Genomic DNA, 22,470 nt, shown 5'->3' on the forward strand with positions numbered 1-22,470 from the left:
ATAATCCATATATAGAGAGATATACAAATATGCAAGAAAATATCAATTTTCAGACAAACTGGAAGACACTGCACTACCTTTCACAGTTTGCTTTTCATACTTTACTGTGCCTTATGGGCACATGAAACTCTAGATCATATGTACCATAACTTATTTAATCATCTCATTTTGATTGATGTTCAGCACAATAATAATACAAGAAAAATAAAAAACAGTGTGTTTTACATATTAGCTAATTCAATTATCATGAAAATACAGTAAGATAGGCATTAGTATTAATTTCACTTCATTGATGAGGAAGCGAAGTCTTAAGAAAAGTTAGTAATATGTCTAAAATCACAGAGCTAGCATATGAATCTGGGCGCTAAACCATAATGCCTGCCTATCCTTTATATTATTTTTCCTAATTATTTTCACTCTATCTCTTGTCTTTCTTTCTTTCTTCAGCACTCCTCTCCACTCCGCATCACATACATATATAATCCCAGCATTTTTTTTTCTCTTCCTTCTCCCTTGATGATTGTTGGAAGTCTTGTTCCCTAAATGGCAAACTTATTTGATGGACAAAATGTTTCACCACCTGAGCCATGGCCAGTGTGGCTCAGGTGGTTGGAACATCATCCCATAAACCAAAAGTTTGTGGGTTTGCTTCTGGTCAGGGCTCATACCTATGTTGCAGGTTCGGGTCCCTTGTTGGAGTGTTTAGGGGCAACAAGTCAAGGCAACCAGTCAGTGTTTCTCTCCTTCCCTCTCTTTCCCTCCCTTTCCCCTCTCTCTAAAGTCAATAAGCATGTCCTTGGGTGAGGATAAAAAAAAAGTTCCACCACTTGATACCATTATATGGCAATTGTGTGCCATATCTGACATGGATATGTCTAACAAAAAGCCTCTTGCCAACTTTTCCTTTGTTTTCAGGACGAAGTCCCAAATCCTGAACATGAAAAAAATGTGTCATTTGCAACAATGTGGTGAGCCTGGAAGACATTATGCTGAGTAAAATAAGACAGATAGAGAAACAAGTACTGCGTGATCTCACTTACATGAGGAATCTAAAAATATAAAGACAAACTCATGGAAAACAGAGTAAAACAGTGGTTATGGGGAGTTGAGAAATGAGGAAACTAGAGAGATGCTGGGCACATTCAGCTATAACATGAATAAGTTCTGGAGATCCAATGTACAGTTGAATGACTATAGTTAAATACTGTATTGTATATTTGAAATTTTCTAAGAGAATAAATCTTAAGCATTTCATATGTCACACACACACACACACAGTAACTATAAGGTAATGAATATGTTAACTAACCTGAATGAGGGAATTATTTCACAATGTATACATATATCCAAGCATCATGTTTTTACACTTTAAATATATACAATTGTTTTTGTCCAAAACTCAAGGTGACAAGGGAAGACAGAAATTGGAAGTGGGGACTCCAGTTAGAGATTTAGCAAAGGAAATTTAGAAAAGAAAACACGAGAGACATGGGAAGAACATTTTAATGCCACATCATTTCAACCCTCATTATGCGTAAGATTCAGATTCCTCATTTGATCGCTGTTAGGTGGGACAAAGAAATCTGCCATTGTAATAGCCATCAGAAATACTCTTATGAACACTCAAGTCTGAGAATAATTGCTGCAGGGCTTACTTTAGAATCAATAACATAAACAAGCAGAGCCACTCTTCAACCCCTTTGTAAGGCATAATGTTATTTAAAACAAGAGCAGTTTCATGAGTCATTTGACTACATGGTTTCCTTCTTGTCACAGGTCTTAACTTTTCTTTGTATAAAGCCTGGTGAAGCCACATTTCCTACCTCTAGTTCAACACAAAGCATTTCCTAAAAATCAGAACTTCATTATTTAATTATATATCATGAGGGCTATGATCGAGATATTCATCCGAAGAGAGATTATTGTCTTCTTGGAAAAAAAAAAAATTTTTTAAAAGCTATAGCTAAAGACATGGAATTTGTGAAAAATAAGGTAATTAGTGCCAGATAATACCTCCCCTTTCTAACGAGCTGTATAAAAGTATTTGTCTTGAAGATGATTGCAGTCAGAATATTTTTAATGTAAATTTATTCTCAACCTCAACAGAAAAGAAGCAGAAACTAACATAAAAGAGGCTTTGTTCAAATAGTACCACCTCCAAAAAAGAAACCTAACTTTGTGTTGGCCAAAGTATCCAAATTTCCAACTTTCAAATACACTACAAATTCTCTATTGTTACAGAGTTCTAAAATAATTAAATCTATTTCCTGGAAGAATGATACTGCCATAGTGAAAGTGCTGTGAGAAATCAAAGGCCCCAGAGGGCTACCCTGCATCCTGTGGTTGATTAGTTTTATCATGTTAACAAATCACTTGGTACTTACTCCAGGTTAGTGATAGTATCTAAAAGGAATTTCATATCCAGAGAATTTACAAGAATCAGGAGCTGTCACAACCTCCCTGGCTCTATGTACCAAGTAAAATGAATCATCTCTCAGGAACTGAAAATGTCTTTAGAAATAAATAGAACACTGATGGAAGATAAAAGCCCATCATAAGAACATCTTGGTTCCATACACAAAGGCTTCACAGCGATTTGAAGAACTTTTGCCAAACACAGCAAGCTGCCTCTTCTCATTCTCCCCAAGAGTTTTATTTATCTCTTGATATAGAATGCTGGAGAGCTCTCCAGAGTGGGTTTATGGATTGGAATTCACTTAAGACCGAAATGCCATCAAGATTGTTAAGACCTGTCTTGACGATCTGAGTAGTTCTAAAAGAGGGAATGCTACCTACTAAAACACACACACATATACATACACACACAAACACAGATTAAAAATGAGCTAGTTGAGTATCTCAAGCAAAGAAGCTTCTTAGTAATAAGCTAAATTAAGTAAACCTTTTAATGATATTGAGTATTTATTAGGTGTCAGGGACTGTTTTTAACCCTAGGAGGTGGCATTACCAGCAGTTTCATTTTGCTTCAAGTGCACAGGGTTGAGCAACCCACCTAAGATGATACTACCAGTAGCAACAAAACAGGAATTCAACAGGAGTCTGGTTTTAAAGTCTAAATACTCAATTACTACCTATAATCAGGGGCCCCCTATCCCCATCTCCTTCATGGTAAAAAGAATAATGAAAAATTAACCTTGATAATGACAAGATTATTAATTAAATTACAAACATTTTATATTTAATTCACAAAGGACCCTGAATAGGCTTGAGTTGGGAATGAAAAAATTTTTAAAAAAACAAAAAACCTTCCTGTGCCAAAGTCAACATGAGCTATTTTGAGCTTTAAAATCATTTTCACTCTTGAAACTTTCCCTTGCCTTCTATCTTCAGAGCAGTATTTGTAGTTCAGAGTTTTGACAGAAACCCGATGAGCCAAAATTCTGTTGGAACAGCTGTTCTTGAGGCATTTCTAGATTGACTGGAACCATGAGAAACTGAACATACCTTATTTATAAGCAGTAAAAATAGCGGCAGTATGTTGTTTAAAATCACCAGCAGTAATTTGTAAAAATGTACCAGTGTAATACACATGGATGACATATTTCTAGGCTTTCAAATTTGTGTCCTTGAATTAAAATTCACCAAGAGGCAATCCCAACTGCTAACAGTAACTAGTGAATTTTTAAATATGAAATAAATACAATACTAAAAAACAGTGAACATTTGTCATCATCATCATCATATGAGCCAAAAATATATATCCGATATTTACCAATAGTTGGGCTTATTACATTGCCTCGTTTGAAAATTTGGTATGGGGACTATATCTATAGAGTCAAAAGGATTTTCTGGCCATTCTGTCAACAGGTAAAAATGGAATCCCAAGGTTACTGATATTGTATTGGTTTTTCAAATTATAATTTTAGCTTTAGGTATCTTAAATTTATGTTGACTATTTCATTTTATAATTATTTGAATAAACTTAACTTTTTACATCATAATTTCGGTAAATTCTTTGCTCTCTAACATTAAAGTGCTATTAAATTCATATTTAGCTTACTATTTCAGCCAAACATATTTTCCTTTATACTAGAACTCCTCAGAATTAAACCATATAAGAACTGAAGTTTTGTTCATAAGGTATTCTGAGGGAGACTCCAGATATAAAGGTCTATGAAGAAAGCATAGACAGTAAACTCTTTGACATCACTCTTAGTAATATTTTTGGGGGGTGTATTTCCTCCAGCAGGGAAAACAAAGGAAAAATAAATAGATGTGACTAGATGAAACTGAAGAGTTTTGTGCAACAAAGGAAACCATCAACAAAACAAAAAGATAACCAACTGAATGGGAGAAAATATTTGCCAATTATGCACCTATGATAAGGGGTTAATATTCAAAATACATAAGGAAATCATACAATTTAACACCAAAAATACAAACAAGTCTATTAAAAAATGGACAGAGGACCTGAATAGACATTTCTCTAAGGAGGACATACAGATAGCCAGTGGACATGAAAAGATGCTCAATGTCACTAAACATCAAAGAAATATAAATCAAAACCATGATGAGATTTCACCTCACATCTGTCAGAATGGCTATCATCAATATGCCAATAAACAATTGTTGACTAGAATGTGGAGAAAAGGGAACCCTGGTGCATTGCTGCTGGGATTGCAAATTGGGGCAGCCACTAGGAAATGGTATGGAGGTTTATCAATAAATTAAAAGTAGAACAACCATATAACTTAGCAAATCTACTTCAGGGTATTTACCCAAAGAAATCCAAAACACTGATATGAAAAGATATGTGAATTCTTATGTTCGTTGAAGTATTATTTACAATAGCCAGATATGAAAACAACATACATGTCCAACAATAGACAATTGGATATAGAAGATATGATACATATCTACCATGGAGTATAACTCAGCCGTGAAAAGGAATGAAATATTACCATTTGAGACAACATGGATGGACCTGAAGGAGAGAGAAAAACAAATACGATATTCTTTCATTTATATGTGGAATCTAAAAACAAAATAAATGAACAAACAAAACAAAAACAAACTAATGGTTGCCAGATGGGAATGGGGTTGGGTGGATAAGTGAAAAAGGGGAAGTGATTAAGATGCACTTACTACCAGTTACAGAAATAGTCACAGGAATGTAAATTACAGCATAGGGGATATAGTCAATAATATTGTAACAACTTTGTATGGTGCCGGGTGGATACTAGACTGTTGAGGAATTACTTTGTAAGTTATATAAATGTCTAACTTCTATATTGTATACCTGAAACTAATATAATATTGAATGTAACTATAATTGAAAAAAAATAAAGAATACTTTTCAGGGAAACTTCTGTCCCTTAAAAGTCAAAAAAGAAAAAAAAAAAAAAAGAATCTGTAATTTCTGTTTCCTCACCATTTCCTGAATTATTTTTGCATTTTTGAAACCAAGAGACTTTTGTTTCCCAGGGATTCTTAGTGGACAATATTTAGGAATTTCATGCAAATGAAGGGCACAGTTAGAAACACAGCTCCTTGTGTTTCCACAATGTTGAGATCATAATGTACTTACTTCAGATCTTTTTTCTATCTGTTAGGGCAAAATGGATTCTGGCCAATTTCTAATTCTTGCCAAAGATATGAATAAGCTAACTTTTCTTCAGCTTACAAAATTGTTCATCACTGCCTTCTTACAAGTCTACTCTCTTCACATTTTGTAGCAATGATATTTCCTTATAGCTTTTCCGTGACTTTCATTAATGTTCCTTTTACTAAACACCGTTATTCCTGTTCACAAGATATAAACAGCCTTCAAAGTTTTGTTCTCAACCTCTCACTTTGCTCTTTTTATATATGCTCCCAAATCTCTCTCACTGGTCCTAGATGCCCCCAAACATTGACATTCATCTCAGCAGATAGCTGCCAAGTCAGTATCGCTAGCCCAGAGCTGCTTCTCGTGCCTTCTATTTCCTGTTCAGTTAATAGTGCTGCCTTCTTTCTAATCACTGATGCTTGGAACCATAGGTATCACTGACCCCTCCTCCCTTCATTTCCATCCTCATTACTCACAGACCAAAATCTTTTAGATCTGACCCTGGGAGGATTACATATCTGTCCCTTTTGCTATATTTACTACTAAAAGGTAAATCTTATTAAAATGACCATAGACAATAGCAGTAGTAAATTGGAATTTGTTTCCTGAAACTTCTCTCTATAAACACAATTCACTGCTAACGTTATGTACTGAATTCTCATATATAATTCTGATTTCATGACTGCTCTGCACAAGAATCTTACCTTGCTCTCTGTCACCTTTGTCCTGGCATATAAGGCATTCCAATGTCAAACCCTAATCTAGCTGCCCAGGTTTCTCTCTATATACTCCCTTACCTCTTACTTTCATTTTATTCAAATAGGACTCATTTTCTCAAGCACCTCCTATGGTAGGTAACATTCTGAAGAAGTCTCCTACATCCCACCCCAGATTTCTGTCCTCTGATTTTTCAATCAAATGCTAATCTAGTAACTGCTGTGAAAAGATTCTGCAGGTAAAATTAACATTACTAATCAGCTGATTTTAAAATAGGGAGCTTATCCTTGATTATCCAGATGGGGACAGTGTAATCACATGAGGCCTTAAAAGCAGAATGAGAAGGAAGAGAGTCAGTGAGAGATACAGCAGAAGAGGAAAAAAGGAGAGATTCAAAAGCATGAGACGCATTCCACCCACAGACCCACCTGTTGCTGGAGGGAGGCCTCCTGGAAAGTATGAGGGGAAGGCCAGCAGCCCCTAGGAGCCAAGATCAGCCCCTGCGACACACGGCACAGAAATGGAGCCCTCAGTCCAACAGCTTCAAGGAACTGAAGCTGGCCGACAACCTGAGGGCGTCTGGGAGTGGATACATGCCCAGGCCAGCCAATACCTTGCTATTGGCCAGTGAGACTCCAAGCCGAGTTCCTAAGTGATGCTGTATCCAGACTCATAACCTACATAACCATGAGATGGTAATAGGGTATTGTCTTAAGCCACTCAATGTGTGGTCATTTGTTACAGCAGCAATAGCAACCAAATACTCTGCCCCTTTCATCCTGTTTCCTTCCCCAGTGTAGTCCACTTTGTAAACTGGGATACTGTGTTGTGCTGTCGACACTACAGGCCAGAACGCCCGAAGCCACCCACCTGGGCTCCCAGAGAGACCCCACAGACATTTCCCCTTTCAGGGCCAATGTTGTGGCTGGACCGGCCCTAGTGGCTCTTATTCTGACTGAACGACAAATCTCAGCAATAGCCATCAGTAAACTCTGAAAAACAGACGAGGTTTATTACTCACAAGTCCTGGAGGGTACCACGCATGCCTGAGTCCCCACGGCGAGGCTGCAGGTAGAGAGAGGAAGAGAGAGCTCAGGCCTGACATTCTGCTCTTATCGGGGTCAAGCGGGGAGGCTTCAGGTTGACACATGTTCACACTTTATTGGTGACTTTAAAACATAAGAGCAGGAATTGTTGCAGGAACGGAAGAACAAGCTGTCAAACAGAGAGGTATCTAAGCCAGCCAGAGGTCTTTAAAACTGAAGAAACTTCAGGGGTGGGTTGCCTGGCTCCTTATCAACTCAGGAGGCTGGCAATGTGTTTATTCGAGGCAGCTGTCTTTGAAATGGATGTCTGGGCAATCAGAAACTTAATGTCAGACACTTGCATTATAAATGTTAAAAACCTGTCATGTGTTTATCAGGTACCTTCTCTCCATCCTTCCGTTGCCTCTCTACAATCTGCTCAATTCCTACCCTTCCTTCAGGGCACATATAATACTGTCACTTTGTAAATCCGAGGACTTTCACCTCCTCTGTGACCCCTCTTCCCCAGAATACTATAGATCTCTCAAAATCCATACCCTGCTTACTGAATAGTGTATTTTTAAAATACAAACCGTCATTTCCCTTCTACATTAAAACGTATATGAGGGCAACTTTAATTTCTATGTTAGTTATATTTTGCTGTGTAGCAAAAACAGAAAAAAAAAACCTGCAATATCTTAGTGGCGTATAACAAGAGCATGTTTTTCTCCTACTCATGATCTTCAGGGTAAAAACTAATTAACTGGTCCAGTCCGAACTCTGCTGGGCAGTGTGTTTCAGGACAACAGGACCCAGCTGTCCTTGGGTACAATCTAGGGCTTGGGTCTGATCTATGCATGTCCCTTATTAGGGTTTGGGCAAGAGGAATAGTACTTAAACAAACTGCTTTGCATGGCAGATCAAAGAAATTGTATATTATTAACCAATATTATCCCTATAACTATCACTAAAAAAATAGACATGAGAGCCATTCCACCCACACAGTACATTTCAAACTTCTGTCCCCATCATGTCCATTGACAGCTCATTTGCCAAAGGAAGTCACATGACTGAGGCCAAAGTGAAGGGAGGGTACAGCCATATACCATATATCCTGCTATGCATGTAGATGTATAATTCTATTACAGGAAGGTGAAAAATTAGAACCTCTCACTCCATGGACCTCGGTATTCTTCACGGTCTCCTTTCCCCGTCCAATAAAAACAAGGTGTTTAGCACATAGGCTTCAGTATGTTAGGTGTTTAGGAGGGAATAGATTTATTTTTTCCTCTTGAACATAGTTCATTCCCCCAGGAAGGATTCCTTCCCAATCATTCAAAACATGTATTCCCTTTATCATACACATACACACAGCTGCCTATATTCAGTTTAGCATTCAGTTCACTTATGATTTTTGAAAATTATTCTCAGCACCTACATTTTACCTCCCCAGAGATATCATGGATTCCTAAAGGACACGACTGCTTCATTTAATTATCCTAAGGCTCCCACACAGCGTCAAACTGAGGGCTGAATAAAGTGGGTACCCAATCAGTACCCAGCAATTGCTGTTTCCCATTAAAAATGATGGGTCTTCTTCTCTGGGAGTTTTCAGAATGTGTTCCCTGTCCTGCTCTACAGGAAACATCAACGGTGTTCACCTCATTACAAACCTGAGTGTCAGTTTTAGCTGTATTTTATTTAAAGGTGAATAATGAGCCATAAAAGCTTTCCTAGAGCCTTGAGAAGCTGGTATGTGACACTTCCTGTCAATCTGGGTTTGTTCTTTCAGGGTAACTGACGCTGTTCTTGAAATTCCTGCTGATAGAGAGCACACCTGTGCTGCTGAGGGAATTAAAGGAATCCTTCATTTCTTGTAACAAGTTACTGGTGATAATCTAAGGCTACTATTTGGTTGTTGGACACTGGGGCTGAGCTGTTGAGAGACTGCAAGGCAGCCAGGAAACTTGTAGAAAAGAAGAATGCTACTGTTGAACTTTATTACATTCTACAGGATGAAACTGAGGGCAGGAAAAGCTCTCCACCACTCTTTTAGCTGCAAAGTAACATTGTCTTCTTGACTTCATTGGTATTCATAGATATGCCTCTGACAGGTTAATAAAGCATTGGAAAAGGCGTTGGCATTGTGATTCATGCTCTTGAGAAGAACTGTAACATTAGACTGAACAAGTTTCTTGAAGATCTTCAGTTGGTTTCATTCCACAGCAATTACAGGTGCTCTGGCTTCATGACAAGATCTGTTGACACCAGAGGTATTGGCAAACTGATCACTTTTGTATGAATATGAAAATGAATGGCTCTTTATGAACCAATCACATGGGTGTAATGCTGTCAGCAATACATCAAGGTCTTGTGCTTAAACTGACTTAAGGAGACTACTGTAACATTATATAGTCCTGAGGCTACTATGGAAACAGAGAAAGAGAGACAGAGACAGAGACTTTAATGAATGACTGCCTGCCCAGCAAATTCATGACTTCAACAAGACTGAAACTGTATGTGAATCTTTATGTCTGCAGAAATTCTAAAAATCATGGTTGCTCACGTATAGGACTTTATGCCATAAATATTACATTGATGTCATGGCAACACAATGACTTTATGCAAGTTAATCATCACTCTTGGCTGCTATAGTCTCATCTATAAAATGGAAAACAATGTTAGCTTCCTTCTCTATATCCTTGGTTGTTGCGAGGACTGCCTGACATCATATGTTGAAACGATCCTGTAAACTAGAAATAATCACAGAGATCAATGGTTACATTTTTAAATTGTATAAAAGAGGTAACTGAGAAACTGACTTTCCCAAATCAAACATGGGGTAATAATAGTAATAATAATAAGAAGAAGAACAACCACTTAAGAGGAACGTGCTATGTGACAGACACTCTTAAGCATTCTATGATATATCAATACAGTGATACCTCAGTACTCGTTGGCTTCAGAACTCATCAAACCTGGTATTCGTCGCATTTTGATGAGAAAAAAAATGTTTCAGCACTCTGCTTGTTCGGGGCTTGTTGCCCTTGCTGGAACTTGTATGAGTCGTGATGCCACCCTGCAAGAGAAAACACTTCATTGTTTGGTACTCATTGTTTTCGGCACTCGTCAGGAGTTCCAGAATGAATTAACAATGAGTACCAAGGTACCACTTACACTTAATCTTCTCAGAAACAAACGATGAGGTAGCTACTGTTATTATCCCCATTTTCCAGGTACAGAATCTCGGAGATTTTAAGTAACTTGTCAAAGGTTATACAATTAGCAAATGGTAGAGCCAACATTTGAACCAAGAACTCGTCGTCGTCGGCAGCCGTCCGTCTCGAGAGACGATGGCGTAGCTTCCTGAGAGTCTATCTGCACCGCCGAGAATGGCTGTGCAGTCCGATTCGGGAGTGACAATCCCTGCCGCACTTGGTACAGGTGAAGGCAGATGGCCGTTGTTGCTGCTGTTGACGCTGCTTCCGCCTCGATCTTTTCTGGACCACCTCCTCGTTGCGCGCAGCCTCTGCCCGTGACGTACCTTGCCTGACCGCGAGCCTCCAGGCTAGGCGGTCGTCTGCTTGAACTTCCCATGTGTTGAGATTGATGGAGCATTGTGTCATGTCCTTTTTGCAGATGTCTTTGAACCGCAGTTTTGGGCACCCTGTCATCCTCTTGCCTTCTGCTAGCTCGCCGTAGAGGAGGTCTTTGGAGATACGGCCTGCATCCATTCTTTTGACATGGCCGAGCCACCTGAGGCGTCTCTCGCTAAGAACTGCATGCAAACTGCTCATATTGGCTCGCTTCAGCACCTCGGTGTTGGGAACCTTATCCTGCCAGGCGACATGCAGGACGCGTCGCAGGCACCTCATGTGGAAGCTGTTGAGTTTCCTTTCGTGCCTTGCGTAGGTGGTCCACGTCTCGCTGCCATAGAGGAGAGTGCTGAGTACGCAGGCTTGGTAGATGCACAGTCTGGTTTTCTCAGTGAGGCTGGAATTGTTCCACGCTCGCCGGTTCAGTCTGGCCATAACTGTGGCTGCCCTGGCGATTCTCCGGTTGACCTCCAAGTCGACTGACAGAGAGCTCGAGATGGTGGACCCGAGGTAAGTGAAGTCGTTGACAACCTCCAGGGTGTATCCGTCGATGGTGATGCATGGGGGAGTCCCCGTGCCTTGAGCCATAACATTCGTCTTCGTCAGGCTGATGGCTAGTCCGAACTCCTTGCATGCGTGGGAAAGGCAAGTGACTAGCTGCTGGAGTCCCTCTTCAGAGTGTGATGTCAAAGCTGCGTCGTCGGCGAAGAGCATCTCACGGATGAGCACCTCTTTGACTTTGGTCTTGGCTCGTAGACGGGCCAGGTTGTAGAGCTTGCCATCGGATCTGGTGTGAATGAAGACACCCTCGCTGCAGTCCTTAAAGGCGTATTGGAGGAGCATGGAGAAGAAGATTCCGAACAGCGTAGGCGCGAGGACGCAGCCCTGCTTTACTCCGCTGCTGACTGGGAAGGCCTCAGAGGTTGCGCCGTTGTAGGACACCGTGCTGTGCATGTTGTCGTGAAAGGACATGACCACAGCAAGCAGATGTGGTGGACAGCCAATCTTCCATAGCAAGCTGAAGAGTCCGCTTCGACTGACCAGATCAAACGCCTTCGTAAGGTCGATAAAGGCGAGGTAGAGTGGTTTATGCTGCTCGTGACACTTCTCCTGCAGCTGGCGTAGGGAGAAGATCATGTCCACTGTTGATCGGCCAGCTCTGAAGCCACACTGGGACTCTGGGTAGACGCGGGAAGCAAGGGTCTGCAGGCGGGCAAGAGCGACCCGGGCGAATACTTTGCCGACGACGCTGAGGAGAGAGATGCCCCGGTAGTTGTTGCAGTCGCTGCGGTCTCCTTTGTTCTTGTACATGGTGATAATGTTGGCGTCTCTCATATCCTGGGGGATGTAACCCTCCTTCCAGCAGAGACAGAGTAGATGGTGGAGCGGCTGTAGCAGGACTGGTTTCCCGCTCTTTAGGATTTCTGGAGGGATTCTGTCGCTTCCTGGTGCTTTCCCGCAAGTGAGGCGGTCGATGGCTTTGCTGAGCTCTGCCGCAGTAGGTGGGGTGTCTAGCTCCTCCATGATTGGTAGGTCTGGGATGGCTTTAAGAGCAGTGTCTGTTACGGTGTTCTTCGTTGCGTACAGCTCGAGGTAGTGCTCGGTCCACCGCCGCATTTGCTGTTCCTGGTCAGTGATGACCTCACCTGTCTTGGACTTAAGGGGGGCGATCTTGGAGGGGATTGGACCTGTTGCCTTCTTGATACCCTCATACATTCCTCGTGCGTTGCCTATATCGGCGGCTTCCTGAATGCTTCTGCACAGGTTTAGCCAATAGGTGTTGGCACAGTGGCGGGCGGTCTTCTGGACTTTGTTCCTGGCAGCCCGTAGAGCTTGAAGTGTACTGGGAGTGGGCGTGACCTTGTAAGCCAGTAGGGCCTTCCTCTTAGCCTCGATCACGGGTTCCATTTCTTCCCAGTGAGCCTCGTACCAGTCAGCGTTCTTCCGCTCTTTCTTCCCGTAAGCAATAATGGCGGAGTTGTATATGGCGTCGCGGAGACGTGGCCAATTGGATTCAATAATGTCATCTGCCGCCACTCCCTCGCCGAGTGCATCTTCCATCTTGTTGATGAATTGCTGGGTCTTAACTGGGTTGCTGGCACAACTGGTGTTGATGCGTGGGCGACCCTTCATCTTGGAGTGGTGCAACCTCTTCGGCATTATGCGCACCTTGCTTACCACGAGGGCATGGTCCGTGTCGCAGTCTGCACTGTGGTAGCTGCGGGTGAGGAGGGTGCTGCCAATATCCGTTCTTCTGGTGATGACGAGGTCAAGCTGGTGCCAATGGCGGGAGCGGGGGTGCCTCCATGACACCTGGTGGATCTCTTTGCACTTGAAGAATGTGTTTGTCACGCACAGGCCGTGGTGACACAAAAGCTCAAGCAGTCGCTGACCATTCTCATTGATCTTTCCTCTCCCAAAGTTTCCAAGGCAGGTGGGCCAGGCCATGTGGTCGGCTCCTACTCTTGCGTTGAAGTCTCCAAGGAGATAGAGAGCGTTACTTCTGGGAATCTTGGATAACGCTTCGTCCAGTGCATGGTAGAACTGTTCTTTCTCTTCGGTGGTGGCGCAGAGGGTTGGGGCATACGCGCTAAGAATGCTGACTGGGCCGAAAGTTGTTGACAATCGGAGGGTAAGTAATCTCTCTGTGCCTCCTGTGGGTGGCTCTATGGAGTTAACAAGCGTGTTCTTCACAGCGAACCCAACACCGTGCTGTCTTGGTTGGTCCGGAGACTTCCCTTGCCAGTAGAAGGTGTAGTTGGTTTCTCTGATAGTTCCGTTGTCGGCCAACCGGGTCTCCTGTAGAGCCGCAATGTCGATGTTTAGTCGTGCCAGTTCCCTATCGATGACAGGGGGCTATTCGGACTGAGCCAATTGGTTTCCATGGATCTCAATAGTGCCAGCACTGTTGTTCTTCAAGTCTTAACTCAGGCCACCAGTCAGGATACTGCTGTGTTAAAGCCAGCTGAGGAGCAGTTGAAACAGTGGGAAACACAGCCAGGTTTTTATTCAGTGTTGCTGGTAAGTTGCTTAAAAATAGTTATTATTTTTAATAAAATGAGACACTATTCTATTGTTTTAAAAACCTACTTGTGTTGGTGGTTTACTTAGTGAAACTGATCCAAATGTTTGGCTGCCATTGCACTGCCATTTACTAATTCGAGGCATGGCACTTGGAGGACATTTAAGAGATGTTTATTGTTGGGTGAGTATACCCAAGCAGGGTATTGGTAGTATCTGCTTAGAAGGTTACACTGCCAGTTTTCTATTTTAGCCTGTAAATGCTGCCCTCAAGACTGTAAAGGAGGAAAGAGGAAGGACATCTCTAAAATCAGAGAAGGAAAACTCTGACTCCAAAAAACCTCCGCTGCCTTGCGGCATACCTCTTCAGGGGAAAGGCTAAGGGAGTAAACCCCGACAGAAAATCCGGAGCCGGAGTCCCTAAGGCGGTTTGACATTGTAGTCAACACCGGCAACTCCTGTGGCGCACCTGAAGCCAAGCTGTATTGACTTTGTCTTTCCCTTGGACACTTCAGCTGCGAAGAGAGGGGGGGTCTGCTGCATGGGCAACAACAGACCCTCCATATCACCCTGCCCAGGCTCTGTAGCTTCAGTTTCACTTGAGAGGACACTCCAGCGTCATCGCAAGATGTCGACTCAACACGGGAGGAGACAGATACCGGTTATAAGCTCATCCGATTGGCGAAGGAAACGAGCGCCAGGGGTCTCCTCTGACGGTGGGAGAGGTCATCGCACCTCACTGGACAGCTACCGTCTCGCCATGGCTCGCCTGCCCCACTGGGTGCGTGGGGATCAGAGAGGCGCCTCTCGAAAAGTGGGCCACAAAACACCCGCACCAGTTAATTCCAAGCAAACAACAAGAAAGAAGCCTCCGGCTCTTCGCCTCGCTAGCTGGAACATCAGGACCATGTGCCCCGGACTTACTGCAGACCTTCCGTGGATCAAGGGTGCCAGGAACCAAGAACTAATTACAGGCATATTGCTTTTGCAGATAGGCAAGCTCTGTTTTAATCAATTTGTAATAGTTTATCGAGTCTTTATTATGAATGTGAGGATAGTACTTTCCACTTTCTAGCAGCCTTATAAGAAAGGGTGACCATTTTCTAATCCTAATTAGTGTTTTGCCTCTAGGTCTTCCCATGGATATTTGGTAGTAGTGGTGGTTTGTTTTGTTGTTTTGTTTTGTTTTCCTCGGGGCTTTGTCAAGCACTTTGATGAGTATTCCATCTGAGCAATGAATGAGCTGATTCATGATCCATCTCAATTCAGATCAGCTGAATCTGAGCTGATTCATAGGGTCTGTGGATCAGCCTAACTGAATCTTGATGTCTCATGCCATAATGCACCTTAGAAATGAAGGACACTCACCTTGCCACTTTCATTGCTGTCCTAATTTGAAATTAACTGCCATTCTCCACTCAGCAACAGCTCCAGAAACCTCTCTACATTACTAGACGTGATTTCTAAGCAACTAAGTGACAATATGCCCCTGGTAAAAAAAAAAAAAAAAAAATAGTTATTCCTTTTTTAAATGAAAAACTGATACGTGATCTCTCTCTCTCTCTCTCTCTCTCTCTCTCACACACACACACACACACACACACACACACACACACATTTCTTAGAAGGGTCTTGCTTTTTGACTAAAAGAATTAGGCTTAATCCTGCAGATCAAACTCCAGCTTAGTTATTACACATTTGAAATATAACATACATTTGGGTGGAGGAAAACTTCCATAATTTAGCCCATCTTTGTACATTGCCAAAATAAATGAGAGAATGGTAAGACCAGAGATAAATAGTTCTACACAGTTGATTATAAAGCTGAAGATTGTCAGAAAATCTTAGAGAATTTAGTATCAAGTTTATGTGGATTACACATGGGTTATAAAGAGTCAGCTGAATAGCAGCGACTCCCCCTAATACTGCATCAGGGGCTGAGTTCCTAAAATATGTTACAGAAGTATACAGACAGAATTATGTTATATAACTATAGCTGATAATATTTCACTTCTGTTTGAGAATAAAAATATATATATCAAAGTGACACCAAGTGGCCGCTTTGCAATTAGCCATGAGAATTCTCGGCATAGAGCCACATGTGTATGGATATCTAAATGTGTAATCCCCTCACAGAAAATCTAAATGTGCCAAGCTTCCTGGGTCAATATCACACTCCAGTAAACCACTGTTGTCATTACCTGCCCAACATTTTTCCTCTTCCTTTTTGAAACAGGATCACAGCTTTTACTTGAGCAGTCACCTTTCCTTCGCTGCACACTGTCTTTTTTTCCCTTTAAGTACATTTTATTGATTATGTTGTTCCAGTAGTTCCAATGTTTTTTCCCTTTGCTCCCCTCTGCCCAGTAGTCTCCTTCCCTCCCGCAATCCCACCCCCTTAGTTCATGTCCATGGGTCATGCATATAAGTTCTTTGGCTTCACCCTTTCCTATGTTATTCTTAACTTCCGCCTGTCTATTTTGTACCAACTGATTATGCTTCTTAGTCTCTGCACCATATCCCCATCTCTCCCCCCACCCTCCCAGCTGATAACCCTCCAAATGATCCCCATACCTATGATTCTGTTTCTATTCTGGTTTGCTTAGTTGGATTTTGTTTTTATTTTTTAGATTCAGTTGTTGATAGTTGTGAGTTTGTTGTCATTTTAGTGTTCATAGTTTTGATCTTCTTTTTCTTAAGTAAGTCCCTTTGACATTTTGTATAATAATGGCTTGGTGATGATGAACGCCTTTAGCTTTACCTTGTCTGGGAAGCACTTCATCTGCCCTTCAATTCCAAATGATAGCCTTGCTGGACAGAGTAGTCCTGGTTGCAGGTTGCCTTTCTTCACATTGAATACTGCTTGCCAGTCCCTTCCTGCCTACAAAGTGTCCTCTGAGAAATCAGCTGATAGTCCTATAGGCACCCCCCTGTAGGCAACTCTCCACCTCTCTCTTGTTGCCCCCAGGACTCTCTCTTATCTTTAACCTTTGGCATATCAGTCATCATGCGTCCTGGTGTGGTCCCCTCTGGGTCTAGCTTGCCCAGCACCCTCCGTGCTTCCCAGACCTGTATGTCCATCTCCTTCACAAAATTTGGGAAGTTTCCCTCATGTTTTCCAATTCTTGCTTCCTCATTCTGCACTGGTTGACTGTTTTTTTCTTCCTTATGTTCCAAATCATTGATTTGCACCCTGGTTTCCTTCCCTTCACTATTGATTTTGTGTGGATTTTCCTTCATTTCACTTAGCATAGCCTTCACTTCTTCTCCAATGCATTTTCCATACTTGAGCATATCTGTCTAGCCTGTCAGCATCTTTATCACCAGTGTTTTGAATTCTGCATCTGTTAGGTTGGCTATCTCCTCATCATTTAGTTCTCTAACTAGAACCTTGATCCATTCCTCCTTCTGGGTCATACTTCTCTGTCTCCTCATTCTGACAGGCTCCTGTGTTTGTTTGCCTCTGCATCCCAGGTAGAGCTGTCACTCCCATTAAGTTGTCAGGGGCAAAGCCTTAGGGATTAGTCAGTAATGGGCGACCTGTTTCATCTCATTGTGGTGCTGTATGTGGGAGAGGGGTCTGAGAGAGAAAAATGCCACCTGCCCAGGACTCGGCCCTGCTCCACGCAGCCCTCCCACCTCCACACCTGACCAGCGCCCCTCTAGCCACTGTCCTGGCCATCGTTCCCAGAGTGGGTGGGTCTGCGGATGTTCCAGTACTGCAGGGGCCCTCCAAACAAGCAGACTCCACTGAGAGACTGGCAGTTTCTGCCTCTACCCCAACCCCCACTGGCCTGCACAGTCAGAAATAATGAGACTTGACTTCCCCTGGTGCTGGGACCGTGAGCTGCTAGGTCCGGTGAGGAGCTGGGAACACTCCCCAGGCATCCCTCCTGACTTTGAAACATGTGACTGCGCTCTCTGCCAGCCTGCCGCTGCTATTGCTACTGCTGTCACCACCACACCACATCCTCTCCTCCGCCCCTCCTACCTGTCTGGATGAGTATTTCTTCCCCATATCTTCCTTTGCTGGACTTCCATGCAGCTTGACTCTTCTGGAACTTCTAGTTGTCTCCAGCCCTGAGGCAGCTGTACTCCTTCCTAGCTGTGGAGGGAGACACAGCGTGTCTGTCTCAGTGCATAATGTCTTGATGGGACTTCCAGTGAAAGTGCCCTGCATGCTTTTTGGTGACTCATGTCAGGCAAGGCTAATTCTCCATCCCTGAATTTCATCTCTTAAGGGGAATAGTACAAGGGCAAGACATGTATAGAGCGGATCAGTCCCAATAGCGACTATCTAAGCCAACTGTCCATTGCGCCTTGTCATCTCTACCTAGACTTTGTCCTTTGTAAGACCCATTTATTCAGTAAAGTACTTTATGTCCTTGAGCTTATCCATATATTCTTTTGATTTTATTTACGCTGTTTCCATCAGAACAAAGAAAAAATCCGTACTTACTAAGGAGAGATTTTTCAGAAGGATTACTGTAAGAAGGGGGAGGTAGAGAAGGAACTATTGCAATAGGGAGAGGTGAACTGTTGCAATAGAAGAATGCTCAGACCATGAAATATGCAATTTTTCTCAAAGGTTAGACAAAAGAGACTTGTTTTATAAAGAGTAAACAAGTTTAGAAAAACAGGGTGTAGAAAAGTTGGGGTACGAGGGTAGCTTGATGGAAAGTAGTTTCAGACAATGTTTTACCCCAACACCAGCCTATTTTCCGAGGGCTATCAAGGAGATGTTTGCAGGCTAAGGCTGAGGGATGGTCAAAGTTCAGGGACCTGGGGGAAGCAAAAGGAACTTAACAAAGTTTAGTAAGGTGCATTTTGTTTCATTTTATCAGTAGGGACAAGTATTTCAGCTAATCAGTTAGGAGGGGAAAAGAACAAAACAGAATTTGGAGGATCTATAACTGGCCTTGTCATCTGGCTCTTGTCCATAGACAAGAAGGGCATCCATGACTCTAAGATATACGGGGAAGGGGGGGGTTCCTTCTAGTAAGCTGTTTCCCAGAACACAAAAAGCTTTGGAGGATTTCTTAAGCTTCTCTGTTCCCCAGGATCTCAGAGTTCTAGTAAAGTTCAACATTGTTCATTCAATTGCCTTCAGTACATAATGTACTATCTCACATCACCGATTATTTGATCTAGAGTTGTCTTTAATATATGTCACCTGATGGCTGATGGAGGGACAGAGATCAGAAGGTAGGAAGGGAAGGAGGGAGAAATGGGGGGGGATATACTAACTCTAATCACATAGTAAATGCTAGAGAAAATGATTATTCCACCTAGACTCATAAGATCATACTACTCACAACCCAAAAGGATGCAAATATGCAAGGCTATCTGGGATCCAAATTACTGTGCTATATGTTTGATCCAGCCTGTGCATCTTTGGGGACACTGTGAACATCTTTTTAGTGCACACAGAGAAAGCTGCCAGAAGTCAGCCTTGCACATTTGTTCTGGTGCAAGAACTGCACACATATGATGTCATGAATTCTCCCAGGTGCCTCATCCTCCAGAATAAGGAAAGAAAGGACACAATAAAAAAAAAAAAATTGGAAAGCTTTCTCTTGATTTTATTTCCTAGTCTCTGCTGACAAGCCTTGCACAGAGCCTATTGTAAAATTTTCAGCATTGTTTATGCTACCCCCCTAAGAAGACCTAATGGGATGACTGCATAATGATCCATAATCACTCCAGGAACAACATAAAGACCATTTAATACATTCTCTTTCTTGAAATAAAGTGCATTATAGTATGATATTATCCTTGAAAATGACAAGAATATGAAAATCTTATTCCCTCCCCTTTGACCATCACTGGAAATTGATCAGTAAAGAGAACACTTGATGAGAATAGTCAAAGAACCACATAAATTCAGTATGTTTTTTTAAAAAAATAACCATACTTGGCTTATTGTGGAAATTGATTGGTAAAGAGAAAACTTGGGAAGAATATTCAAAAGACCACATAACGTCAATATGTTTTTAAAGGAAAATAGTCATAGTCGGTTTGAAATACCTATGAATTACTTATTAAAATCCCCAAAATACATTGTGAAGTCTCATTTTTCTCCCAGGATATGACTCAATTGTCTTTGGCTTGTAATTGGTCATCACCTCTTCATGTCTTTTGTTTTTAAACCTTTTTATGCCCACCTTATGGAGTCCCATCATGAACAATGACCTGCTTCTCTAAAAAACACCCCCTTTACAGAACCCATCATTTTCATTTCCCTGCTCTTGGATTTTGAGCTAAATCCAACCAAATTAATTTTAACAAGCCCCTTCTTCAACTATGAGGGGCAATTAGCACCCTGTGATGTCACCCAGATTCCAATAATTGTTAAATAAATATCTTCCATCTCACCACACAGGTTTTAAAATTCTGACAACCTGGCATTGTTACTGACCCATTCACAAATGGAATTTAATTTGTCTTTTTTTTTTTTTTAAGTTGCATTTTCCCTAAGTTGTCTGAATTATATAAGGAAAGAAAATGCCCTGACACCCAGGAAAATGTCTATAAAATATCTTAGCATTGATAACATTCCTGCTTTGGAAACATCCTCTGTTAAGGATCCCCAATTCCAAGAGATATGGTGTCTGATTGACAGGAATATTCTCTGCTTTCTTTCACAGTCTACCCTGATCCGTCTTTCCTCAGTGAAGAATCATTTCAATACTCTCTTTTCAGGTTCCTGGTTCCTTAATTCTGGTCTCATTACATTATGCTAATCCTCGTCTTACTAAATGCAGTGCCTGTGAGACCACATGCTGAAACAATCAAAACCCCTCTGTGTTTCAGTGTCATGGGTCTTTTCATCTCCATCTTTATTGAATCCCTTCATTATCATTTCAGGCCACAGAGCTTTCCAATGACTGGAATCGCCCCTTCCGATCCCAGCCTCTCCTATAGCAAATGTTGTAAGAATGACAGTGAGTTCTTTGAAAATGTGATGCCTTTGATCATCTAGAAGAGACCTTTTCACAAAGTCCCCTTTATTTTGAAAAGAAGACAAAGTTGGTTTCAATTTGTGAATGGAATTCAAGTTGTTTCAATGCTACATCTGGGGCAGATGGAACAGGTTAGAAAAGCAGAGCCCTGTGTTTTTATATATTTTCATTGGAAGTGTCCCCTTTTTTAACATAGATAAATGTAACAACCACAACTTTCTATTTTTAAGAGAAGGAAAAGTAAAACCATGCTTACTTTTCTTTGAAGAACAGGAGAAAAATATGTTAATGTGTTGACCCTTAGAAGAGAAGTGAGAAAAATGCATTACACATTTGAAGATTGTTGGATATTGAACATTATTGTCTGCTTAAGACTAGAAGATGGAGGAGAGAAGGTGATGAAAGACACAGATGACTGAACATTGTCCCAAGTTCAATGGCACTGAGTCCAGTAAGAGAAAGAAAAAGAAACTTATAGGAATAACCTAGAGATCCTCTTGAAAAACCTTAGAATTTTTAGAGGTTCTTTGGGTGTAGTAATGAAAGACAAGGACAGCTAGCTTGTGAACAGTCTTCTGAGAAAGGAGGTCTAGTTAGGCCTCCAAAGCTTAAAATATCTTCCTTCATACTACCTGAATTTGGTCACTCATCCTCAAGCCATCTGAAATTCCATTAATTGTAGCTCTGAATTTTCTGTAAAATAGTTCCATTTACTTTTTTTAAAAAATTAACAGATTATACCAGAAGTACCGAGAAGATGGAACATGTGGGGGAATGTACTCCTGGAGCATAAAATATCTTGGGGTGAATGGTAGGCAATGGTGGGGCATTACAGTGGGATGTTTGGGGAACACAGAGAAAAGGTGCCTTGAAGGGAACATCAGCTGAATGAGTGCTTGGTTCCCCAAGACTCCATGTAGCAGAAACAAAGCTGCAGACACACCAGGCTTCATAGAGTCAATGGCAAAGGGAGCTGCCCTTGTCCAAGTCACAGACCTTTGCTCAATGGCGTCAGAGACTTCCTCATTAGTCCCATCACCTTCACCCTTGCCCCCTACAATATTTTCCTCCAACAACCAGGTGTGCTTCCTGAAATTCAAATCTAATCCTCTACTCCCTCCTCTAAAGCTCTCAATGGCTTCACATTTCTCTGTATAAAGACCCAAGTCCTGACCATCACCTACAAAGTCCTGTATTCCTAGGCTTTTGCTTACCTTTCCAGCTCCATTTTCAACCCTCGGTATACCATTTAGGTCCTCCCTTCTCCCCAGCCTCTGGGCCTTTTCATATGCTTTTCCACCCACCTGGATCACTCTTCTCCCCCACCCACTTAGAAAACTTCTTATAAATGAGGATACTGAGGCACAAACACAGCTAAGAAATGGTAGAATAAGATTCAAGCCCCAACAGTCTGGTTTCAGACCCCAAATTTCTAGCTTCATAATTTTAATAAAATTCAACTGTTGTTGATAGGGTTAAATATAAGCCAGCTTCATTGCAAAATACTTATAGCAGAAAAGCACTTTAAACAAAACTAACATTCAAATATGATGTTTGTCTTGAAATCATTTAATTGGCAA

This window comes from Furipterus horrens, unplaced genomic scaffold, assembly GCF_987537825.1.
Source record: "Furipterus horrens unplaced genomic scaffold, mFurHor1.1.pri manual_scaffold_5, whole genome shotgun sequence".
NCBI classification, from domain to species: domain Eukaryota; kingdom Metazoa; phylum Chordata; class Mammalia; order Chiroptera; family Furipteridae; genus Furipterus; species Furipterus horrens.